Below are 6,000 nucleotides of genomic sequence, written 5' to 3'. Positions count from 1 at the left end.
ATGTGGGGGAGGAGAGATCATGCAAAGGGAGGAGGTGGGGAGGGAGTGGGGGGGGGTGTGGAGGAGGAGAGAGCAGGGAAAGGGAGGAGGTGGGGAGGGAACGGGAATGGGGAGGTGAGAGCAGAGAAAGGGAGGAGGTGGGGAGGGAGTGGAGAGCAGGGAAAGGGAGGAGGTGGGGAGGGAGAGCAGGGAAAGGGAGGAGGTGGGGAGGGAACAGTATTATGCTACTGTTACTGCCTAAGTAGAAGTAAAATTACCGGTGTAAAAGTAAAAAGTGTGTGATTTAAAATGTCCCGAGTTCCTTTTTACAACAGAAAATGTTAGCTGTGATCTTTTCCATGTGATTCTAAAAGGAGAGTTATGTAGATTATTTTCACTGGAAACATTAGAAACAAATCAGAAAATTGCACGCTTCGCACACTCATCTCTACTTTATTTCATGCGCTCAATAAACCACGGGCGCACTCTTTTTTGGGGTGTGACCAAACTCATGCCAACTCGTGCACTTAGCGCAAGTTTCTCGGGCCAATTTCTTGTCTTCAGTGATGTCACTCGAGCCATCAGTGATGTCACTCGAGCCATTGGATATCACATCATGAGTGTGAAGGCCTAATAGTCCCACTTATAGAGCCTCACCTTTATAACATCACTGATGATGTAACATTTGGCTATGACCTCAATTGTGATGTCATCAGTCATGTCACTCGAGCCACCAGTGATGTCACAATGTCTATGACCCCAATTGTGATCTCATCAGTGATGTCATGTCACAATGTCATTACAGCAGCGTGCACAGCGTGTCATAGCATGCCCCCACCCCATGGGTGCATTTTTTGGGGGCACCAGATTTATGCCAGACTCCTGAAAAGTATTTTGGCAAATTTTGGAGGCGATCAGAGCAATGATGGTGTGCCTTACAACTCCGGACAAACAAACAGACAGCTCTCCAATTATAATAGTAGGATAGGATAGGATTACAAAATGGAGTGAATTTTACACCAGTTACATTTGACTTCTATGTACTTCTGTAAAATATCAGCAAAGTAACAGTAGCCTACTTGAGCAGGACAGTATAGTAGCCTACTCTTTCCAGCAGTGAAGCGTTGTTGTTTTGTTATCTATAGTTTTGTTACCTGCACATTTCAGGAGTAGGCGGGACACTGTATGAGCGCCATTACACTTGTTCTTTGTGCTAAAGATCTTTGGCACACACTGATCAAGCAAGGAAACAAGGAAATAAAGGATGTCAGATAGGGTGAATGACTTTGGGGCCTTTTGTTTGAGCAATAGGAGGAAACGTCTCGATATTCATCTGGATTTCTAGAAAGCAATGTCTCCAAATTTTAAATAATAATAATAATCAGCAATTCCTATTTTAAGCAATGATCACCTTTATTGTAGGCAAAAATGTAACATGCTGATATCTAAAATTATAACATGGTCTCTCAGATCTGTCTTTATCTAACAACAACAACAAAACTCTTTGTGTGTCTCCTATGGTCATATCCATAATAACTTAATTTTATTGTGGGCACAGCCGGGGCTAGAGTGAGCACTCAAGGCTGGCTCCATAGGCTCCCATTGCCGTTTCCCCCCGGAAACACGGTTTGTTTACCAAAATGCTGCTCAGCTGATCCCTCATATACAGTAGGCTAATTTTTTTATAGACTACAATTTTTCAACAATAACCCTCAATTTGTTAATGAGACAGACATTTTATTGACCTTTGTGACCTTATGGTATTTTCTATTTTCCTATGGTATCTCTAAAGTCTACTCTTACATAATGCTGTGATATTTACATAGTATCATTTCAAAATATATCATAGGATTATTCATAAGGGTTAACAACACACTTCTGCACTAAATATAACCCGTTACGTAACTAACGTAATTCAGTTCAGCATTCAACTCCTGCCGTCATGTAGCTGCTGCGTCCTCCTGGTACGCAACAGACTGCACGGACGGGCGCTGGGAGGGTCAAAATCTCCTCATTGGTCGAGGTACACGTCACTCCCAGGCGTATTCCGGTCCTGATTGGTCAGAGGCAAACGCCCGCCCCCCTGCCCCTCAATGATTGGTTCCTGACGACGTCGTTAACCCGCTACGCCGTTGCGTCATGACGAGCGAATGGTGAGCAACGCCTCCCAGGAAGCAGCTTGTTTTAATATTTTCATAGGAAAAGAAGGGAAGCGCTGGATGTCGAGGTCAGAGCATAATAGATCCATGGGTCAAGGGGAAACGCATGGAGGCAGTCAATTATTTGCACACTATTTCAGCTTAGCTAGCTGCTAGCTGTCAGCCTCTGGCAGGGGGATTTGTTGTTTTCTATATCGGCAATGTTTAGGGCTGAAGCTCGGCTGGTCTACAGGAGGTAGCTCACAGCTTCACAGCCACAGACACACACATTAGTCACAGAGACACATTCACATCTTTCTTTCAGCTGGGAGGTGTGCTGGCTGCAAGCCAATCATTGACTCTGGAGCAGGACACGGAGGTAAGGATGACTTATCCATAAAGCTGTTTATCTTCACCTGGTTGGCTTTCTATTGAGAATCTGTCACGAACCTGTCAGACAGACCAGCGTACAGATAAACCAATATCAGTTTAAAATGGCTCAATATTGGTATAAAGTAAGATGAGGATAAAATAGGTCAATATTCTAAAATAAGATAATGGCAGTTTGGCAGTATAACACGGCTCACTACTGCTATAAAATAAGCTAATAGCAGTATAAAACAGCCCAAAACAGAAGCGAATTGCAGTATAAACTCGATATCAGTGTAGAATAACCCAATATCCTTCACCAGGGCACGTCCCAGGCAGGGGGTTGTACCCTCTCCCAGGCTGCAAATGATACCCTATACATTTGACTAAAATGTTTAAAAATATGCACAAGTCTATAACAATATTGATGTTATATTCAAAATTGATCGATGACATTGATCAAATATGATTTGGCCACTTGGGGGGAAAAACATTTTCTACTTCTGGTGTTACTACAACTACAGACAGAATATATTTTGAATGAATGTCATCTACTTGTACAAATAGATTTGTTTGTTTATTTATTGATTTGCTTATGTTGAAACCTTTTAAGCACATGTGATATGTGTATTTTTTATTTATTGGCCGTATAAGGGAATGCATGAGCATCAGAGAAAAGGTGGGCATGTTTAAATAGTGTGATATGTGTTTAGGAACGTGTTTGTAGGGTTGAAGGTTTATAATTGAGGCTGATCAGATGGAGATGCTGCTGGAGGCATTCACTGCATTTTTGAAGAACCCGTTGAGCTGCATGTTAAGGTTAGAGTCTGACCCTCTGGTTGCTTTGTTGTCAGTCCAAACCTGAAGCCATCCATGAACTGACTGGAATTGGAACGACAGGAAACATCATTGAATTCCATGAAATCCCACTTCTAGGATAGTTTGTCTCGACCCTAAACATAAATCAAAACATGAATCAAATAAGACAGTTCAACAAATCAAATACATACCAGTCATAATATATAGGTTACCATTATAGGTTACCATTACATGTTCTGCATCAAATACCATATCCTTTGATATTGGCAGTACATTTATATAACACTTAATATCGCACTTTAATATACTGTAACAGTATTCCAATTCCGTTACCCGTAGAAATCATATTCCTCAATTGCATCATTACGGAGTAACGGACACTGTGTCTGTTTAATTTGTTTTCCTTTAGGCTACTTTTTCTTCTTCTTCAAATTGCCTATGTTTTTCTCCTGAGGGCAGGCTGTTGGTAAAATGCCAACAATTGTACACACTATATACACAGTATACGGGAAAGTACACACTATATACACAGTATAGGGGAAAGTGAAGCCTTTTTTTCTTTTGACTACACAGAGTATAAATAGTATTGTATTCAACAGGAAAACAGAGGGTTGGCTCATAGCAAGCCCTTGTGAAAAATAACTAAACTTTTGAAGGATACTGGTGGACAAATGTATTTCTATTTTTAAGTATTTTTTTTTAATCTAACTTTATTTTATACTACTGTATGTGGTACTTTTACATAACTGTCTCTTTGTGTGTTATTGTATGTAAAGCACTCTGTAAACGTTTTTAAAATGGTGCTATAGATTAAGTTATTATTAAAGGAATATATTCTAGGGAAACCATAAGGTTACTGTTATATTCCACCTGCTGCCGCTGACATATTTTGCACTTGAGTGTTGTGGTTAGGGCTGCAACTAACTAACGACTATTTCAATGTCGCTTTAATCTGTCGATTATTTTCTCGATAAATTGATCTGTTGTTTTGGTCTATAAAATGTCAGGAAATAGTAAAAAATGTTGATCAGTGTTTCCCAAAGCCCAAGATGACGTCCCACCTCAAATGTCTTGTTTTGTCCACAACCCATCTCCTGCCATAGATGTCTTAAGCTGGAATCAGAGTTTTTTTTAATTACGGTACTCAAACAAATGAATCGATGATCAAAATAGTTGGCGATTCATTTAATAGTTGACAACTAATCGATGAATTGATTCATCGCTGCAGCTCTAGTTGTGGAACATCATCATAGTCGCAGTCATTTTTCATTAGGGGTTGGTTGTTTTTGAAATTTGGCAGTGAAAGCTTGGTGTGTGTGTGTGTGTGTGTGTGTGTGTGTGTGTGTGTGTGTGTGTGTGTGTGTGTGTGTGTGCGTGTCTGTGTGTGTGTGTCCGTCATCCAAGTGCGCAACACTCTTCCTCACTCTGGCATCATGACTGGGCCTTTTCATTCAGGACGGAAGCTGTTTCCTGTCCAGCTACTTACGTACTTTAGGGTGGAGTGTGTGTGTGTGTGTGTGTGTGTGTGTGTGTGTGTGTGTGTGTGTGTGTGTGTGTGTGTGTGTGTGTGTGTGTGTGTGTGTGTGTGTGTGTGTGTGTGTGTGTGTGTGTGTGTGTGTGTGTGTGTGTGTGTGTGTGTGTGTGTGTGTGTGTGTGCGTGCGTGTGCGTGCGTGTGAGTGTGTGAGCCTTTGTTGCATGCATTCCAAAATGAGAGATGCATCATCTGGAGAAAGAAAGTGGACACCTTCTCCTAGAAACTGATCGATTTCAGTTCATTTTTTAAAAGGTTTACAAATAATAAGCACATTTATAGACAGTGGATCTTCTATTGATTTGATTTGTTAAACAATCTTTCCAGCTAATGATTATTTCCTTCCAAAATGCATGAATAGCATTGATTGTAATATAACTCTCTGGCCATTACCTGCCTGTCAGATCATAAAGTTCACCCTGCCTGCCAACAGACTGCTGGCGACTGTTAACAGTTAAGACTTTATTACACAGATCGCTCCTGGGTGTGGCCCAAACTGGGACTGGAAGGTAGAAGTGTGACAAGCAGACATTAGCTTGTTAGGTCATGGTGCGCTAGTCATTACAAGACATATCCTATCAACACCACTCCTAAAATAAAATTGAACAGCAGCATTAATCTACCAAATATTTGAATACATTCTGGTGTCAGAGTTGTGTGGAGTAGGTCGGTTTCCATCCACCTGTTTAATGTGCATTTTGAATAGAGCCCGACCGATATATCGGTTCGCCGATATTATCGGCCGATATTGGCCGATTACCGATATATCGTATCGGCCGATATGGTGCGCCGATATTGCAGTTTTTTTTTTTTTTTTTTAAGTTATAGACAGCATGTTGTGTATATTTGATATTTTTTCTTAACTACCGTATTTGTTCTATTGTGTTTTTGTGTTTCTAGTTATTTATAATTATTAAATTCCCAGCTAAGTTTACTGTTTCATTGCATTGAGTTTATTAATAAGCTGTAAAATATCCTGCCTACATTACATATTTCAATTCATGTCAACTCATATCTTTGTCAAGTGTTTGATATTTGAGGGTTGCTGATGTGGTGCCTCCTCTGGTCGTTAAGGGCGCCTGTTCGGAGGGAGGGGAACTCCCTATGCTATGTTGTGCTGTGCTATGCCCTACCGGTGAAGCTTCCCCTGTCAGGTGAAAAGA

The 6,000-nt window shown here is 40.8% G+C and overlaps 1 protein-coding gene across 2 annotated transcripts in view; it reads left to right on the top strand.

Annotated features, from left to right (window-relative positions):
- Window positions 1-2,272: 2,272 nt before the first annotated feature.
- The window catches only part of LOC310795151 (serine/threonine-protein kinase 38-like), a 35,951-nt gene continuing 32,223 nt past the window's right edge, over window positions 2,273-6,000 (top strand). For both annotated transcript variants that reach the window (XM_083657196.1, XM_083657197.1), the window contains exon 1: window positions 2,273-2,496. The gene's annotated coding sequence lies outside the window, so the exon portion shown is untranslated. The remainder of the gene's footprint in view (window positions 2,497-6,000) is intronic.

This window comes from Poromitra crassiceps, assembly GCF_964638095.1.
Source record: "Poromitra crassiceps genome assembly, chromosome: 2".
Classification (NCBI taxonomy): Eukaryota; Metazoa; Chordata; class Actinopteri; order Beryciformes; family Melamphaidae; genus Poromitra; species Poromitra crassiceps.
Note: the sequence above shows the minus strand (reverse complement) of the source record. Positions and strands in the feature narration are given on the sequence as shown.